This window comes from Grus americana, chromosome 6 (assembly GCF_028858705.1).
Source record: "Grus americana isolate bGruAme1 chromosome 6, bGruAme1.mat, whole genome shotgun sequence".
Taxonomy (NCBI): domain Eukaryota; kingdom Metazoa; phylum Chordata; class Aves; order Gruiformes; family Gruidae; genus Grus; species Grus americana.
The window spans coordinates 23,768,146-23,787,221 of NC_072857.1; the positions used below are offsets into that span (position 1 = coordinate 23,768,146).

At 42.1% G+C, this 19,076-nt stretch overlaps 1 protein-coding gene across 2 annotated transcripts in view; it reads left to right on the forward strand.

Annotated features, from left to right (window-relative positions):
- The window catches only part of CDCA7 (cell division cycle associated 7), a 47,258-nt gene that overhangs the window by 19,186 nt on the left and 8,996 nt on the right, over positions 1 to 19,076 (forward strand). For both annotated transcript variants that reach the window (XR_008577679.1, XR_008577680.1), the window contains 6 exons: positions 993 to 1,088; positions 1,205 to 1,524; positions 11,743 to 11,964; positions 12,534 to 12,601; positions 15,508 to 15,572; positions 18,561 to 18,684. The gene's annotated coding sequence lies outside the window, so the exon portion shown is untranslated. The remainder of the gene's footprint in view (positions 1 to 992; positions 1,089 to 1,204; positions 1,525 to 11,742; positions 11,965 to 12,533; positions 12,602 to 15,507; positions 15,573 to 18,560; positions 18,685 to 19,076) is intronic.

Sequence of the window (19,076 nt, forward strand, 5' to 3'; positions counted from 1 at the left end):
CTGGGTTCTTTTCCTAGCGCTGCCACACATTTCCTCAGTGACCTTAGGAAATTCAGTCTCTCCCAGTTTCCCTTTTTAAAGCATGGAAATCCTCACCAGGCTTTCCCTTGCAGTCTGGTCCTGTCTCGAAGAGAAAATAAAGTGTGGTTTTTTTATTATTAGCTAAACTGAATTTGGTAATGGACAGATGTTCACTTTGCATACAGCTGTGCTGGCTGAAGATGCATTTTTCTGTCTTTCTGGAGCTGTTGTGAGGCTAAATTAACACTGATAGAAAATTCTGTGGTCTTCAGATAGAAAACACTTTAGAAATAGGAAGTTATTGTGGGTTGGATATTCAGAACTGCTGTCAACCACAGCTGAAATCAGTGGAAGCTGTGGGCTGAAAAAGCTGGAGCCCTGAGCTACAATAGTTTACATGAATGTAGAAGTAGTTCATGGCTGGCACAGGAATTCAGATCAATCTACATTAAAAGCTCTCAGGTAAATACAAAAGGTAGACTTGGTGGAATGATCCTTTTTTTTGCTTAGGCTTTTTTTTTTTTTTTTTAAACAGCAGCATGCAGGTCTGAAGACTTATGCCCAGAAGGCTACAAGCTTTCACCACAGGCTGGCTGACTATTGTCTCATGATGCAAAATAGGTTTTCAGTTAGTATTGTGAATTCTTATGGAATCTTACAGTGGCAAAATTGGAGCAATTTACCTAATGTTTCTTCTTCTACACCTACAAAATTAATTTAATGTGTGTGGAGGGGGGGATACTGTGGAACTAAACCTAAAAACTAAATAATAATGATGAAGCTTTTAAGAGAGAATGTCTCACAATCTGACATAAGTAGTAAGATTGTTGCTGTGCACTATTACTATAATTAAATTACATTATGCTATTGCATTAAACTAATCCGTCAGTAATACTGTACTTAGCAGTAAGATTTTGTCACATAAACATTATGAGCCTTTAAACTTCTGCATTTTGTCTTGCAAAATGCAGGGAAAATACAGAAATTGGAGCAGCAGAATGTAACATGAAAAGCTGTAGCGGTGGAAAAAGGCCAGCTGGTTCAACATGCCAGTCCTTTTAAAGCAGGTAAGTTAAGAGTGTTAGAATACATTTACCAAAAGGGTGGAACATGAGATGTATGCGTGAGGTGCCTGCTATTACTTTGAAAATACAAGGTACCAATCTAAAAATTCTCTTTTTAGGCTTTTCCTGAACTTCAGAACATGTAAGGTTAAATCAGAAGCTGCTGAGAGTAAACTGCTAAGAAAAACATGCAAATAATAAACAAAATGAAGCTGCATTCTTTCCTCTGAAGAGAGGCAGAAAAAGAAGGAGGCTACAGATCACTTAAACTATGATCAGTGAAACAGGGCAGCTGATCAGAGGGATGCAGCCTTTAGAACAATGTTAGCTCTTCCAGACCCAGGAAGCAGAATAGTATTTTTCAAACTGAAGACTTCACTCCCATCGTAACAGATCAAACCATCATTCAGACCAGCAGATCCCGTCCTTTCTCAGCCTGGTAAGCTGTTGTACCTTTATTCTGGTGCTAGATCTTTTCCAAATGGGTTACTGGAGCTTTCATCCACATCCTGTTGACAGCAATCCCTTTCTCACCTTTGCAAAATACAGACTGTCTTAATTGTTCCTTTTTGTTTTCATGCACAATTTCTTGAATTTTAGCAAAAATTATCAAGGAAAATGACAGGCAGATTTCTGTCCCTTTGCTTACCTCTTCCATAGACAGCATACAAACACACACTGTAAACTTGCTGTATGCCACACTGCTGTGATTGGAACTGCAGCATTTGCTGTTCTTCCTATATTTGTCTCTGCCTTTAAGTGTTCACTGAACCATCTTGGTCTGCAGTCCTTGTGATCTAATTGTGCACGCGATATGCCGGGATGGCCATGCTATTCATTAAGGATTCAGAAAGTATACAGGGGTCCTCTTCTAGCTCCTGGGGGTAGGAATAGGATGAAAACATTATGAGACTTTATTAAGTCTTATAAGACTGCCACCCCTTGCCTCTGGCAGCCTCAGGAGTGGGAATTAGCCTTTACAGGGAGGTTATCATCCGTAATACATATTTATGCTGTGTCCATCGTGTATAAGAATGCTCTCAGTAAAACTTAGGCTAGGCTATAATAATACTTTGCACTTCTTTGTTGCCTTTCATCTGAGGATTTCATTGTGCCTTTAAAAGCTTTCATTAACTAAAATTCACAACCCCGTTGTGGAGTAACTGTGCATTAACACCTCCACCATATGCAAAATACAGTTCAGAGAGGCAAGGAGTGGTGTAAGTGGTTTAAAAAGCTGGAAAGAATGGGGGGGGGGACACGACTGGAATTGATTATTCCCACATCTATGTGCTAGCCCTGTGTTTTCTATCTAAAATACCTTAAACTTGGATTGATTCTCTGACTGCATTTTGCTGCATTTTAAAATGCTGATGTGTGTCAGATTTAGCATTGTTTCAAAATTCTCAAGACATTCATTTCCAGGTTCATTTATTATCTGCTGAAAATCTATCTTTTGATAAGCAGATGTAGCAATGAGATGATATAATTGCCTGTGGAGCAAGGTATGCATTTTCACTATTGTTAAGCTACAGGGTCTAGTTTCAGCAGGATGTGTATGACTCTTGTGAATGCCAGTTACACACATTCCCCAGAAGAGAATATGCCCCTAAAGCTACAATGTCCTTCGTGCATAGCCTGCAATCCTCTACAAAGCTTACATTTCACAGGATTCAACAGTATTGGTTCTTTTGGGATCAATGGGAAACTCACCACCCATCTCCAGTATCTCTGAATTACAGAGCAGAACCAGATCAAACACAGAAGAGTTCCCTCATTTATCCTGCTTCTGTAATACATCAGAGTGTGTGCTGCATTCATTTTGTGTAGGCGGGCTGGTGTCTAATGTACTCTGTGAACATATTTATAAAGGATTAACCTGTGCCTGGTATTCCTAAAAACTGATTTACTTAAAATACATATTTTATTCTACTTGTCTCAACTATACAAATCATTTCTGTTTAGCTCTCATATTAGTCATTTTTGCTGGACTGTAATATACTGCACATTATCGGTAGTCCTGCTATGTATGACAGGCTTTTTTTCCCCCTGCCAATACTTCTCAGCGCATTGTATGATCTGCATCTGAGAATTTTAACCTGCAGTGAAAGCATTCACTAATACAATGTACTGCTTAGCAAACACTGAAACACTGAGCATTTGAACAGGGTGCTCTTGCTTTAAAAGTGTTTAGAAGCAAACTGGGAGTAGAAGGTCAGGAATCACAGGTGCTGGGAAGGACGTAGATGCACTGTGTACCTGGGATGCTGTGCGTGAGCATGCACACTGACCTGGCATCTGCCATGCTAGGAAGGATCCAGTAATGTGAAGCTCCTGGAATGCAAACAATTGCAGCCCGCCCCTCCCACCAGCCCCAAGTTAAGTATATATGTTTTAAAATATTTACTTTGACACAGGCAATATTTAGATATTTGTTTTGTGCAGGAGAAGGATTAAAAGGAAATACAAATTAACAGCTTAGCAATGAGGAATTCTGGCATCTGCAATATGTGAAGAAAGCTCCAAACCATTAATAGCAATTTGAGAAGTTGTCGGCTAGAAACTTGGGATAAAACTGAAGAAGGGCGGACTTCTGATGAAGGATTAGGGGTAATTTAGTAAAGACAGCCAGACTTAAGGTTTCTTCCCACCTTGATCTTCAACCTGGGATTCAGGGCTTTGTTTGGTTTTGGTGTTTTGGGGTTTTTTTATGTTGTATCAGCCTATACTGGGATAGCAACTGTGTGAAAAAGCTTATAGAGTTTTGTTTTCAATACCTAACATCTTCTGGTAAAAAGGAATGGTGGTAGTTTATTATATTTTTGCCACTTCTCTGATTGCCTTTGAATTCAAGGAGTTCAGCCCATTTTGAATTCTGTTCTTGATACCATGTTTTTTGTACAACTTGTGTGTCAGATATTATTTGTTGTACCATCAGTCCATCCTATCTGGGTATAAGACAACCCAAAAACCAGTATATGTTGGGGGGGAGGAGGATTCTCCTCAGCAGCCCATCAAGCAGTTTTTCTAGTTCATTTTCTTCCTCATTGTTCAAATACCAACTCAGAAGCTTGCAAATGTTTCTTTTTCTTGCCAAGACAGTGGCACTTTTGCCCTGGCACACATTAATGTTTTTTTTCCCTTTTCTTGTGTTTTGAGTGCAGCTGAACAACAAATTCCTCTCTGTTTAACAAGCAACTTCCTCATATTAAGTTTTTTCCATACCAAAGTATCTTTTTTGATTTCAGCACAGCTCTGCATTTGTATTTGTTAATTAAGTACTGACAAGCGAATAGCAGCAAGTGCAGCAATATTGTGTGCTTGTGGGCTTTAAGAACAGCCCCTCTGGAACCTAAGCCCATCTGTCTCAAGGAGCCTCGGCAACAGCCGTGCTTCGAGAGGTAGCCAGTAAGACAGCAAGTTGGTATTCAGGAAATGAGAGTGGCTCCTTCAAAAGAAATCTAACCTCTTTTCTGCTATTCCATGTGCATTAGACTTAATGTTACCCTCTGAAATTGTCATGCAAGTTACACTCATTTCACACTCCTCCCTGAAACCTAGATCGTTTCAAGTTTTACAGCAGCAAAATAATTTGCTGCCTGTTTTCTTATCAATGTAAGAGGCTTTCTTTAAATGGAAGTTGGCTCATTGGAGGCCATAGGAGGACATGGACGGATGGATGGATGTGTGTGTACATGCATCTGGAGTTCTTTTGTTCTCTCCCAGTTAGCTTTGATTGTTAAAACAACCATTTCAGTAATTTCTTGGCTGGCTTTGCGTGGAAAAATATCTTGGTCTTTGCTGCTCCTGAAAGAGAGGTTGTCATAATGTTGCTCCCCCACTTGACTGACAGGCACCTCTGCTGAACACACAGCATGTTTCATCTCAGAGCACTCGATGAATATCCTTACCCCCCCTCTTCTGGACCAGCCCACCTCTACTTGCAATGCTCCTTGCTTTTTCTCACAGGATTGCAATCCCTGCCTTTTGTTCCTCCTTCTCGGGAGTTAATACCTCCCCACCTTACAAGTCAGCAGCAGATTCTGTCAGTTAAAAACCCCAAATAACAAACCCTCCTACCCTGAAGGCCTTTCCTTTCAAGCATGTATTTTTCTAGCCTGCAAGGGAGTCAGTGCCATAACCCTGAGCTTTCATGGAATAGTTTCTAAGCCTGTATCTATGTGTTATGAATATCTTCCAAAGGGGGAATGAACATCCCCTCTTCTGGCAGCTCATGCGTTTTGTGACTTCCTGCCCCTCTTTACTACCCTCCGCTCCTTACAAGCCCCTGCACTTCATCCCCTCTGCATGTAATGTCTCCTTTCAAATCCTCCTGCACTGCTGCTGTCACCTCAGCCTGCTCCAGCTGTTGCCTGCCCATGCAGTCACGGCCCACAACCCAAATATGTTTGGCTCCTTTAAGATGTCCCATTGTTGGTCTTTTGCAGATTTCCAGAAAGCTGGATGACCTGTGACACAAGCTTCCAATCTTTCTCTTCCATCCACACTCTTTTTCCCTATCTCTTGGATTTTTCTCTGATTTTCTATGGCCTGAAAAAGAAAGCATCAGCTTGTTTTTTCCCTTTTACCCCATTTAACATCACTGGCATCACGTCCCAACCTTTCTAGCTGAGGTCGTCTTTTTTTGGCACTATTCAGTGTTGCTTCTTGCTTCCTAACAAGCTGCTATTAAGAAATGCTAGACACATCTTCTGCCCTGGGGATAGTTGACTGTCTCTAACCCAGAGATAGGAGACTGCTGGCTCAGGGGCAAGAGGCGACTCCTACACAGAAATGTGAAACACTAGGTGACATATAGGGCCAGCTTATAAAGGGAAGCATTAACAGAATTCATGTTCATTTCAGAGATGTAGAAAAGGAACCTGAAGACGAACTGAAGATCTGAGATTATTAGGTGATGTAACATCATCTCCTTCATTTAATCACTTGAGTTAGCTGTTTCTGACACATTTGCTGAGCCCGTGATGCTTAAACTGTGCGTGTATTCAGATTTTTTCCCTTCACCTCCTCACCCCATCTCGCCTTACTTTGAAATGGCATCTGCTTAGAAATCAAAGGTTTTTATTTGATGTCTCAGACGGTGGCATGTCAGGTAGGTATGTAAGAGACAGAGGGATTTAAAAAACAGGGAGGATAAAACTATCAGGATGACCGAGGCCTTCTTGTGCTTTGCAGTGTGCATAACAGGATGGTATAGAGAGGACATCCTTCCCTGCAGGAAGCTCACAGCTCCTGCTACTGACAACAATTACTACAGGCTTTTTAGATGTGATAATGATTCAAGTTTTGTTTTCAGTCTCTGTTGCTGGTTTGTTGGGGTTTTTTTCATCTCCCCAGACCCAAGAGAATGATGGCCAAGCAGAACTGGCCACTCCACTAGTCATGTCCACGCGTAACCTCTGTGGTGCTCATGCCAGACCTCCCTTTCACCTGCTCCCCAGTCCCTCCCCATACACGCTCTGTCCCAGCAGGGAGGCTGTCTTGGAGCCCAGCTGCATAACACAGTATCTCCTGGCAATGTTTTTTCTCCCTGGTGACTCACTGTATTTTGCACCTGATGGCAAAAGATAATCTCTCACCTCAAATCCTACTAGTTCTGCAAGACGGCTTTTGTATAATCAGTCGGTACTTTTACCCTCTTTTCTCCAACCGTGAATATAAGGTCCGACTTGACTCCCCCATACATTTTTTTAAAGAAAGCAGCTGTGTTGTCCTTCAGGAAAACAGCTTGTAATTTAGCATTACTGCATTATATCCCCTAGGCAACGCTTTCTGTCTTCAGGACATATATTTATCACAGACATCACAGTATCTCTATGGTGCTTTAGTTTTCCATCAAGGGAAGCTAAAAGAGCATTTAATTCCATAAAGCTCTGATTGATCTTCACCACAATGTACCTCTTGTGCTTCTCTCAATGTCTCCTCTGCTGAACAAGATTTCTTCTTCCTCTCTTGATCTCTCAGAAATCTGAACTGATCTCAGAAGTGTGGGCTTGCTTTGCCTTCTAGTGCTACCTTTGTGCTAGGCAGAGCTTTCCTGTCCTTTGGTCAGCTCTCTAGTCCTGCTTAGTTCCATCAGCCGGTGGCTCTTTGCCTTACTCAGGAAGCTTCCAAGGAGAGTTGAATGTATGTTAGCAAATAATAATTTGCCAGCATTGGATGGCTCGTCACTTTTTGTTCTCAGTTTCACTTTTGGTATTGCAAGACAGCCATGGAGAGTAGGCAGATGGACACATCTTAAAGTGAATTCAATTAAGGTGAACAGAAACATGATGGCCCCACTACTTGCTCTGAAACTTTTCTCCAAGTTCTTAATGCAAGCTGCTTTGTTAATTGCTGCTCCTTCTGGTGACCATTTCATCCTTGAGCTCAGAGCAGTACCCTTCTATTGTTACAAATTCTGATCCCAAAAGATGCGAGAAACCAAGCTTAGTCTTCTGAGTAGGAGATAGTGTGTGCTATAGCACTTGCCAAACCTATTTGATCAACACACACAGCTGCAGAAAAAAAGCAAGCAAGGAAGAAGTGGGAATGCAAATTTTAGAGAAATCTTTCAAAGTCTGCAGTAATTGGCAAGGTAAATGCAAGGCTCTTTCTGTTTTTCATAACACCGGTAATATCAGTTTATGATAAAAAGCTATTCTGAGTTACTCAAGAAGGTAAGATATTTGCCAAAAAAATTCTTTAGTTTCTATTCTATTTTTTATGATGGACAAGAAGCACCATCCATACTGATTGACTGTTGGCATGCGACTTACCACTGAGCAACTGTATGTTGATGGATAAGCCAGTCTCATCCAAGTGTCAGGAAGATTATCAAAAAAAAGAGCTGTCTGTAGTTGCTCCATCTCTGAGGAGATTGCCAACTCACCCTAACAAAAGAAAACATTAGTGTGCTATTTGCGTCTCACAAAGAGACTGTGATAAGATGACATGATAAATGATAGAGGGCTTTTTTTTCCCCAGTAAAAACACATAAGGTAGCTAAATCGTCAAGTGTAAAGAATATCTTGGCTCTTGCAACTGGGGTGAGTCATTTATTTTTTAAAAAGGGGAAATGGTCAGAAAAACAAGAGTGTGGGTTCTGGGTTTTCTATATTTCTTAAATTCACTCTAATTGCATTAAGTAATTATACGATATAGTAATTCATATACATATGCACAGAAGCACCCACCTACGCATATGTACAGAGAGAAAATGATAAAGGGCCAAATTACTAACTTGCTTTCAGATATCCCACAGAAAATTGTACATGCAATCAAGCTACCATTCTGCTGGCTTGCTTGCACTAATGGCTATTTGAGTGCCCATGTTTTGTTACTCTGAATTAAAGATCAAGAGGAAGGTAATTCTAGGTGGCGAGAAAGGAGGTCCCTTTAAAAAACTAGCCCTGTGAATTAGATTTTCAGTACCTAGTCTTGGAGTGGTATGCATTAACTACAGCTGTGCATGCATATACCACGATTGTCTGTGTAAATTGCTAGTGATGCCTAAGAAGCTACTTGGTTGCCCATTTCTGTGATTTGAACATATATTAGATGTTAGTGCACCAGGTACATCACTGTTTGAGATTGCTAGATATTATGAAAATTTGGCCCTGCATGGTTAAGAACATTACACGTTGCTATTCAGCACTTTGTTGGCATTGAGAGATGTATTATTACAAAAAAATGCCAGAGATATGTGGTGAGTTACTCATGTCCTTTTTACCTAGCTTCACTGCACTTACGAGACGTGCAGTGAGATCAGGACTTGGGTGTTACTGTTACCGCACCTTTGCTTGCCGTTAATGACCATCTCCTAATGATGGTCAAATGCCACATACCCATGTCTTTGAACAGGTTGATCATTTAACCCGATGTGAACCATGCGCCTTATCCAGTGGGGATCTATATGAAGTAGCATTTGTTTTCGGCATCAGAAGGTCTCTGAGGTATCAAACATCTGCCTCCCTTCTCTCCTATGGATTGCCTAAAACACACGAGTGCGCACCGTAACTAGCAACCAGATCTGCTAGAAGTTATAACAGAGGAGCCAAATTTCTGCAATGGCAGAAGAGAAGAATGTCCCTATCTTACCTCAGGGTCTGCACTGAAATGGGAGTCAGACCGTAATCAGAGGCCTTGCGTTTTGCTTCCTAGTATCTAGAGAGAGAGAGAGAGAGAGAGGATTTCAATCTCCTGAGCAGTTTCATGATAATTTTTTTTCACACAAATTCAAACAAATCATTTGATATACAGAGACGAGTTACATATTTGGAGTAGGCAGTTTATGAAAGCACAATTTTTTAATCAATGAAATCAGAAGAAAGCTCCCCAAGTATCACTCACAACTGCCTGTTACTGGCATCTACACTGATGCTGTGTTTAAACCCATGCATCCCCTGAGATTAGTGAAGCAAAGCACACATATCTTCAGACCTAAATTAAGTTCTTGAAGAGAATGCCTTTCCTCATATATCAGCAGATCCAGTCTCTCATATTCTGGAAAACAAATCAGTTTATGTGAGGAGCATTCTGCTGGTGTTTGGATAAAATATCTGATCTTACTTTCTTCTGAAAGTTTTTTTTCTGTATGTCATCTAGCTCTGCCTTCACCTTTAAGAGATACCATGTTGTCGTGAAGCAAGTGTCTCATGCAGCCACTTCTGCGATAATGTAAAGGAAATGATAAACTTTGTGTATCTTAGCTTTATGCAATGAAAGCAGTTCTGCCTTCATGTCATAGTTTGAAGGATATAGAGGATTTATCCTGTGAAATGGAGGAGTGGAAGGCCTGTGCAGCAACATTTCATGCTGTTAGGAAGAAAAGCAAATTCTGCCTTGTAGTTTGCAAATAATGGCATTTTGCAACCTGACAAAGGATCCTAAATGGCCCAACCCTATTAATATATCGTAACACTCCAGCAAGATCTTTTTTCTGTGTGGTGCAAAATAATGCATATATTTATGTCTCATGTATACTAAAGATCCCTCATTACAAATTTCAGACTGAATCTCTGTAAAAAACAGGTACGAAAATATCTAATTCTATTGAAATTGGTGGCCACAGGAGGAAAAAAAAAATAAAGCCAGAGACATCACACCATCTTGTGACAAATTTGCAGCCTGCTCTATGTTTTGACTGACCTTGTCTTCCACAGCTTGGGAGACTCCTTCCCCAGTGACTGAGTATTTGAATTGCAGCTCTAACAGCATCTGGAGCACGTTGTCGGCAGTTATTATTACAAAAGCAATCTCCACGTTGGGGTGCGGGCTGTAACGGATGGGGCTTTGGGGAGGTAGCATTTCATCCGTATTTTTATGGTAACCTTCATAATCCAGGTTTGAAGAGACTGCAAACCCAGAAGCAAGCACTGACTTCCTATCAAACTGTCAAAGAAATAATAAAAACCCTGTCACCAAGACACTGGTGGCAATCCTTGCTAGACAGAATAAGGAACCTGCTTAGGCATAAATGAAATTGTTCTGTTATGGAGTCATTGTTGAGAACAAGACTTTTATAACACTTTTATATCCGTGGAAATGAATCTAATTTGTTCCCCATTTTAATTAGCCTCTTTATGTCACATCCAAGTTCCAATGCTTGCAAGAAAAAAAAAAAAGAATTTTCTAATAATCAGATTATTCTTCAGTTAGAAAACAGCAGAGAGAGAAATTTAATTTAAAAATAAAGTGACAGAAATATTTTAAAAGAAAAATGTTATTTCTTCCAAATTACAAAGTGCTGCTCTCTGGTGTAACATTATTATTCTGTGTAGCAACTTATTAAATGAAGCAATTTATGGTAGCATCTCTGAAAAATGCCATCCTTTATTGAAATGAAAGTGAGTAATAGCATAAGGACTGTAAAATAAAAAGGCAGAATATCTTCTTTTAGACCATTACAAAAATACATGTATTGTCTATTTGACAATCAATACACTACCATAAAATAAAATGGAGCTGTGGTATCATCATCATAATTTCTATTTCAAATGGTTTGCTGAGAGCCAAATTGTGTCTTTTATGGAAAAGAATGACAAATGGTTTAATTCAATATCACACGCATGTGTATATATGAGCTGAAATTCTGTTGCAACTCAAAGCTGTTAGGCAAATATTTTAGTATCATCACAAGTTTAAAAACAACAGACATGTGGGAGTACATTCATTTATTTACACTTGTACTGACTTAAAATTCAAAATGTTATTTGATGCTTTTAAAGCACTGCTGTGGGATGTTAAATTACTGCTGAATTCTTACTGTTCTGAGATACCTTTCAACCTGCCAAGATGCATGATGATGATGATGATAATAATAATAACAGCGGTAGTGCAGGGATCTTTAAAATAATGTGGGGCTTATTCCTGTAAGATAAATAGCATTTTCACTAACCCCTGTTTTATTATTCAGCGTTTCTGACGCAACAAAGTGAAATAATGAAAGTAAAATAACAACAGGTTTGTGTGGGATGGGAAAGGGAAAATGAGCACGTGCATTGTCAGATTTTCTGCAGAAATTGTAGGAAAAAAAGCTCCTATAAATGGCACTTCCCCCCCAGGAAAATTCCTCCTCTTGTTTTTACTATTCACTACATTTCCTTCTTTTATTCCTTTTTCTGATCTCGTCCTTTTGTTCCCCTTCCTTCCTCAGATGCTTCTCCTTCCTCCTCGCAGTGGGAGGCTCCTGGCAGCTGGGGACAGAGAGCCACGGCCGTGGGATGTCGCAGGGCTTGCTGGCAGGTGAGCTGCTGCTGGCTGGGGTACCGGTGCCTGAGGAGAAGGAAGACGGGAGCTCACAGTTTGCTGCCATGGACGTACGGGGCCTGTTTCACTCCTGCCTTCCTCTTCGACGCGCCTCTTTCCCAGGGACCGGGTGGGTACGAGGCCCCCGCGTGTGGCGCTGGGAGCTTTCTACACCTGCCTTGCTAAGGGCTGGGGGGGGGAAGGAGGAGGAGGAAGCGAGATGGCAAATGTGTTCTCAGGTGAGGATGGGGGGCTATGAACCACTCGGTGTGGGCTGAGAAGCAGAGACATAGGTGCTGCCTGCTATGTGCCTCCCGTCTCCATCGGACAAAACGCTGAGTTCAGTGAGGATTCCTCCGGCCACCTGGCATTGGCCGCTGCTGTAGGCAGCGATAATCACAAACTGCCCCACAGGGATGGAAGGGAGAGGGCTTTTTTGCCTCCCTCTTACAAAATAGTTTTATCATCCACAGACACTTTGTAAGTATTGCTGCTCGGCCGCAGCCTTGCTGGCACGGCATTACAAGAAATCTTTGCTTTGATAAGGGACCAGAGGTCACCGCTGCGGGGGATCAGGGGCTGATTTATTAAACAGCTAAATCTATTTGAGATGTAATTCCTCAAAAAGAGTAGTGTACTTGAGGCCATTTAAATTAGTAAGAAAGTATGCCAGTTAATGCCTGTGTTTACTCTCCCCAGGCACAAAACCCTGCTCAGTGGGCGGACGCAGGTGGTTGCAGTCGGCCGAGTCGCCCCCAGCCCCACAGGTCTGTCACTTCTCCAGGGCGGGTTTCTGCTCGTGTCACACCCCTGTCCTCTTAATGGAAACTACGGAAGAAAGTGTGGTATGTGCCATGATTTTGCTGACATTCCTCCAACAACAGGGAGCAGGTCCAACAGGGCTTACCTCGCTCGGAGCCCAAGCGGGAGGCTCTGCCATGGGGGCAGGTTACAAAGTTTCCCCGCAGGCACCGGGTGTTTGGCAGCGGTGGTGCTGGGGCTGCGACCCAGCGTGAGGAATCTCGTACGCCCTACCTCCAGCCTCAACGCAAACGTATGCGAGAGGAAAACCTCTCTAAGAGATCGGCCGGCATCGCTGCCCTGGACAGGGTCAAAACCGGAGGGGTATGCGCCTCTCCCACGGGGCCTCCCTGTTGCCCGGGGCAGCCGCGCGGCTCCAAGCACTCCGCCGGCAGCGGCGGCCGAGTCACCTCCAGCCGTGCGGCCGCAAGCCCGGCGGGGCGGGCTGCCGGGGCCAGCCGGACCCCCCCCGCCCCGTCCCCGGCGCCCGCAACGGGCGGCGCCCGCCCGCGCCTCCGCCACGGTCCGCGATGCCGCCAGGGCGGCGGCGGGGGCAGCCGCCGGCAGGGGGCGCTCTGGCTCTGGGAACGCGCCGCCGTTCCGGCCGCGTCCCGCTCCCCGGCCCCCACCCCCGCCGCGCGGCGTGGCACGCGCGGCCCGCTGCCGCCGCCCCACCGTGACGGGGACGGGACGGCCGGCTGCCCCGGGCGCCTGGCAGGTACCACGGGTTCGCGCCGCAGCGCGGGCTGCCGCGGAGGAGCGAAGAGGTTACGACCTCCAGGGCAGAGCCTGCCCGCCGGACTGAGCGGCCCGGCCCGGCCCGGGGCAGGGGCCCGGCCCGTGGCGGCGCCCCGCAGCCGCCCGGCAGGTACGGCCCGGCCCGGCCCGGCTTGGCACCCCGAGCGCGCCTGCCACAAGTGGCGGCGGGCGGCCGCGGATAAGCGCAGCCAGCTCCGCGGGGCGGAGGGGCTGCCCGGCCCTGGCCGTGGGGGCCGGCGAGCAGGCGGAGGCGGGCAGCGCGCGCGGCGGGGCGAGCCGCCGACAGAAGTTGGTGACAAAGGTGTTTGGGCCGTGCCTGCGGCCCGCGGTGTTCTTTGTGCGTTTGTCAGCACTTTGGGTGACGTTCCTGCCTCTGTGCAGTTGGCCGGCAATTTTTCCCTTTTTTACTGCTGGAAGAGATTATTCTAAATAAGAGGAAAAGAAGAAAAGCCTCTGTAATTTTCGCAAAGGTTTTTAGAACGTACTGTCTAAATGACAGTCGAAAAACAATTTTGTTTTTTTGTAAGTGGTGAGTTTCTTAGCATTCGGGTTGATGCTCTTTCTTTAGTACAGATACGTATTTCAAAGACATACTTGATTTCTTTGACTGTATCTTTGATCATAGGTTATAATTACTACCTTATACACACCTATGTTTGTATGTATCTCTTGAGACTCAGAAACAAAAATTGCTTTTATTAAAAGCCTTCCAAAACAAAGATTAAAAAGGACAGAGGAAAATAGGATAACCTAGCAGCCAAAGCACTCTCTCCTCTTACGTTCGATCCAAACATTTTGGACCAAATCCTTAGCAATTAAAATTGGCATAGTGAAGCTCACTGATTTACCTCAGCTGAAGACCTAATTCCAGTGCACGACATATACTCAGAATATGTAAAAGATATTCCAGAGACACAAAAAAGCATAGTCTTGCATTTCAAGAAGAATCAAACTAAGCTAGACTAAACCAAAATAAATTCCGATTTTGTACTACAGTAACTATCTGTAGTGACTGCAAATTCTTTGTTTCCCTTGCATACAGGCATGTTTTTAACCAGAAGCTGTATGTGATGCTTTAAAACGAAAAGAAGTGATTTCTTGTTTGATTTTTTTTTTTTTTTGCAATAGATGTGCAGTTATTTCACTCTAGGATATGTGAACAAATCTTTAAGAAATGAAATGCTTTATTATTGCATATCCTGTAAAGGCTTTTAGTGACGTCACCATTTCAAGTGGTTTTAAAATGAGAAGTTTACTAGTCACATTTTTAAAGTTTTATTTCTGTGGTGTTTTACTTGCCTGGTCAAATTTATCCAGTGCTGCGTGGTGATCAGGCAGCATTTCAGGTAGTGGCTTATCAGGTATTTTAATAGGAGGTTTCCCAAATCCCCCCTGGAATGAGATGTTCTTTAGGAGAAGGGGCAGGTTCCCCACACTCAAAACCAATCGCCCTGCTGACTTCCTTCCCTGGGTTTCTTCAGTAATTTCTCTAATGTGTCAAGCCACTTTGCTACAAAATAAATATTCAGAGATGGGGGGGGGGGGGGGAGAAGGGAGGAAAAAATAGGCCTCCCAGTGAGCTATTGATTTGAAATATGAAACATTTTATTGATACAAGAAAAACCCAGACATAAGGAAGCAGTTTGATATTGCACAATATTTGAAAAAAATCGTGTGCATCTGTTTAGCACAATATACTGCATAATGACAGCAATCTTCCCTGTTTGTATCTATTCATCTGATTATACAGCGTAACAATTCTTTTCGCTACACATTTATTTACTAAAGGATTTTTTTAAATGGATAATAAATTAGTAAATCAGATATCATGTGCTTGGGAAAATACGTTAGTTGACTCCCTACACACAAGATAGTTGCAATTCATATTTTATGTGATATTCAGTGATACTTGCATATACAGATGAAGTTATGTGCTTCCCTTGTGGTGAAGACAAAGGAAGTTTTAAATCACTATTTAGTACTCTTTCATCTAGGCACATGTTATTTTGAAAAGCTTCAGTTTTTAACACTGCAATGCAGCACTGATGTAATGAAGAGCTTTGACTTACTTGAAGTATAACCCAGTGGCCTTCTTTTGATGCTTTTTCCATAGCTATTTCTGCTACAGCTTCCTGTCCTTGACCCAACGATACATTGTGAAGTTCTCCTGAGTCAATGGTAAATTCAAACTTGTTCCCTAAACAGAACAATATACTGTACTACTTTGAGCCAAATAATGAAGTGTTCAGACAAGCATGTGTTCTACACACAGTGTTTAAATGGCATCACATCGCATGAGTCACTAAAGTAAAAAAACAGCCCTCAAAAATATAGTTTCAATAAATCAGCTGAGCTGGGATATTGTATTGCTTTCTGGCTAGGTATTCTATATTAGCAAAATACTGCTGTGTCTGAAAAGCAACCCAGAAGTGGAACAATTGATTCCTGCTAATGGATTCCCTACCTATTGCCTATATAAATATTTCAACACGCACAGAAGTGGATATGTTAGAAATGTATCTAAAGAAAAAAATAAGGAATGAAATTAATGTCTCACTAAAGGTAACATTACACACAGGCAATACAATACAAGGGGCTAAACAGAAGCCCTACACTGGCACTAGGAGGTAGTTTGGTCAGAGGAGGGTTAGCAAGTTTCCAGCATACCTAGGCAGTAGGGTCAGATCTTTTGCTCAAGTATACTTACACAAGGTTGGTGACTTGTGCTAGTAAAATGCAGAAGAGCAGACAGCTACTTCTTATTTCCGAAAGCAGCCAGCATTTGCCCAGGCAGCTGTCTGAGTCAAGCACTGTAACTTTCATCAGATAGTATGTGTTCCAGATGTAATGCCGTCTGTGCACTAACATGTGACAGCGCCCGGCAGTAATGGAAAGGCCTCATTTATTTCTCTGGTCTTAGAGAGTTAGTATTGCTAACTAATTTGGTAGACATTTCATTTATTTCGTGGTAACTGCTGTGTTTTCTTATGATTGTTAGTAATAGGGTCTAGTCCAGACTAATCTAACGGTTCAGAATCGATAAGGGACCAGTCCAGGAAATAAACACTGCTGGGGAACAGCATTACCTTCTTTGAAAGTTTTTGTGAACACTAGACACATTTTGTTCCAAGTTACATTCGGGCAAAGCTCCCATAAATTAAGAATCGCAGTTGACAGAGCCTCGGGGAAAACAACAGTTAAGGTGTAAGACCCATCTGTGGGGCATAATATTTTATCATGACTTCTATTTGGTCGAGATCCAAGTACAACACACCTTAGGGTCACTCACAGTGCAAAATCTGTCCTTCAAAGGGCTGAGGCTAGTAATGCAAACTGACAGCGCAAGTCATCCCGGCCGCTCTGCTGTCTCACATCATCATCTGGTTCAGGAGAGAACTTTTTGCTTTTCATTCTTTTAGAAATTTCTCTTTTCTGGACATTCCAACTCCATTGCTTCTGCTTGTCCTTTCCAGGAACCTTCAATATCTCTGTTCAGGTAACAAAATGTATTCATTGTTGTCCACGCTGGAAAAAATACTATGTGGAGCCAGTATATTTGAGCACAAGCATACGGATTTTGAAAATCAATGTAACTTAAGTTTTTGATTTTAAAAAAATAGTGTGTAGGATCATTATTATAGACACACTGTACCCTGATTTCTCTTCATGCAGAGTTAGAGAGAAAATCAAGTAACTGTTGAAACAATGGTCAATGTAAATTCCGAGTTCACAAAGCATCAGTTTCTTTTTTCATAACTAAAAGCTTTAGGGCAGAATAGCTGTGAAATTAATAGAAAAGATTTGTAACACTTATCAGTGCTTATTTTCACAAAAGGTTGGATTTTATTTGTGGCCAAATTCCCCATTTAAAACATTTTTGAAGCTTTTAAAACCATGCAATGCAGACTCTGGGTATCATATGCTGAAATCATACACATATAGAAACATTCCTCATAGTACATGAATTCATTGACAGATGGTGATGCACACCAGCTGAACCTTCACCAAAATATGGACAAAATTCTAAACGTAAGGCTTTTCTGAAATGTCTGCCTTCACAAATTAAATGTGGACTTTTGCATGTAAGCCTTTTAGTATGTCAACAAGGCTAAAAACACTGAATTGTGCTGAGAAAGAGTATTAATACAATGTTCCAAGGTGAATTTAACTCTGATTTCTCTAGAAGAACAGTTTCTATTAAGAAATTGCAAGATCAAAGATACACGGTGAAATACTTAAAATTTTAGAAGTCTGTAAGAACCAGATTTAAATTTTCCACTGTTGTAAAAAACAAAAAGGGAGCTCCACACCATTATTTATCACATTTTACAGGGATGTGCTGTGTTCTGCTACGTGGTATTTAATCCAGAAGTGCATTCAGCTATGTATTCGTAGCGAGCACTGAGTTATAAGCCATCAGAGCAGCAAAAGACAGGACAGAAATAAACTGTTGGCTGCAATTGCCCCTTTGAAAAAGAACAGGAATTTTGAGAGGGGAGGGAAGGAGTTTCCTTGTCCCCAGTGGAGTTTATTATTCTCTGGAAACAGGTAAACCAACCCTGGCTCGTGAAGATACTTTAGAATAGGAAATGTTTTGCCTTTGAAATGTACCAGATTACATGTCATTTCAAATAGTGTTCATGGCGAAGATACCCCTGGGACCACCTTACAAGAGCTTTATTTCTTGCCTGCAAATTAGTCAGTTCAAAACACTTCTCCTCTCATCTCTGCCTTCAGCTCTTAATACCACACACGCCATTTGTAAAATAGGGGATAAGAATGAAAAGACCCTGAATACAAAAGTACAATTAAAAAAATAAAACAAAAGACTGTAAAGGCAAGAACAAGACGGGTTTCAGCCGACAAGGAAAAGAATGAAATTTTGGTGCATTTTTGGAGGCATTTCAATAAACCCTCTTTTTTCCATTCCAGCAGGGGCTCATTGAAACAGCTATGTTTTCCAAGTGGCAGACAGACAATAGCATCTAAATTATTTTTAAGAAAGCACTCATAGCACTAAGCACCCACTACTACTAAATCCGTCTTAGAGGAGAAGGGTGGAGGAAGAAGAAAGGTCAACAAATGTATCAAGTTCTTTGTGTAATGCCTCACTGACATTTTCCAACTGCCTCAGCTGGCTTTTATTTTTTTATTTTTTTTTTTTAGAATCCTGGTAAAATGCAGTAAAGGATTTAAGGTTATCGTCTGTCTCTCTCTAACTTCTGACATCTCTTTATAACAAGAAAGAGTCACAGCCAGCTGTAACAGGAGGGCAGCACAATGAATCCTGGTAAGACAGGGAAGGGGGGAGGTTCAACTTTGCCGCCCCTTTGCCCCTATTTCTTCCTCACAGAACAGAAGTGCCATCTGTTCCTAGCCCTAACATGCATGCATTTGATTTCCATTCAGGAATAACTAACACAGGAAAAAGATTATCAAGCAATCTAAACCACTGTCAGCATTAGCAAGTCTTCCCCATCCAGTGTTTTGTTTGTACCTCCAAAGATCTGCAGATGAAATGGATATGGGCAAGTGCCTTAATTGCCTAGAATTATTCTGTTCTCTGGTAGAGGACCATATGGTCAAGGTGTGGAACATGACCAGACTAAGGATATTTAGGTGTGTGGGTCTGAAAGAGATTTAGGAAAATTAAACGAGAGAATGGATGTTTAGAGTCTCCAA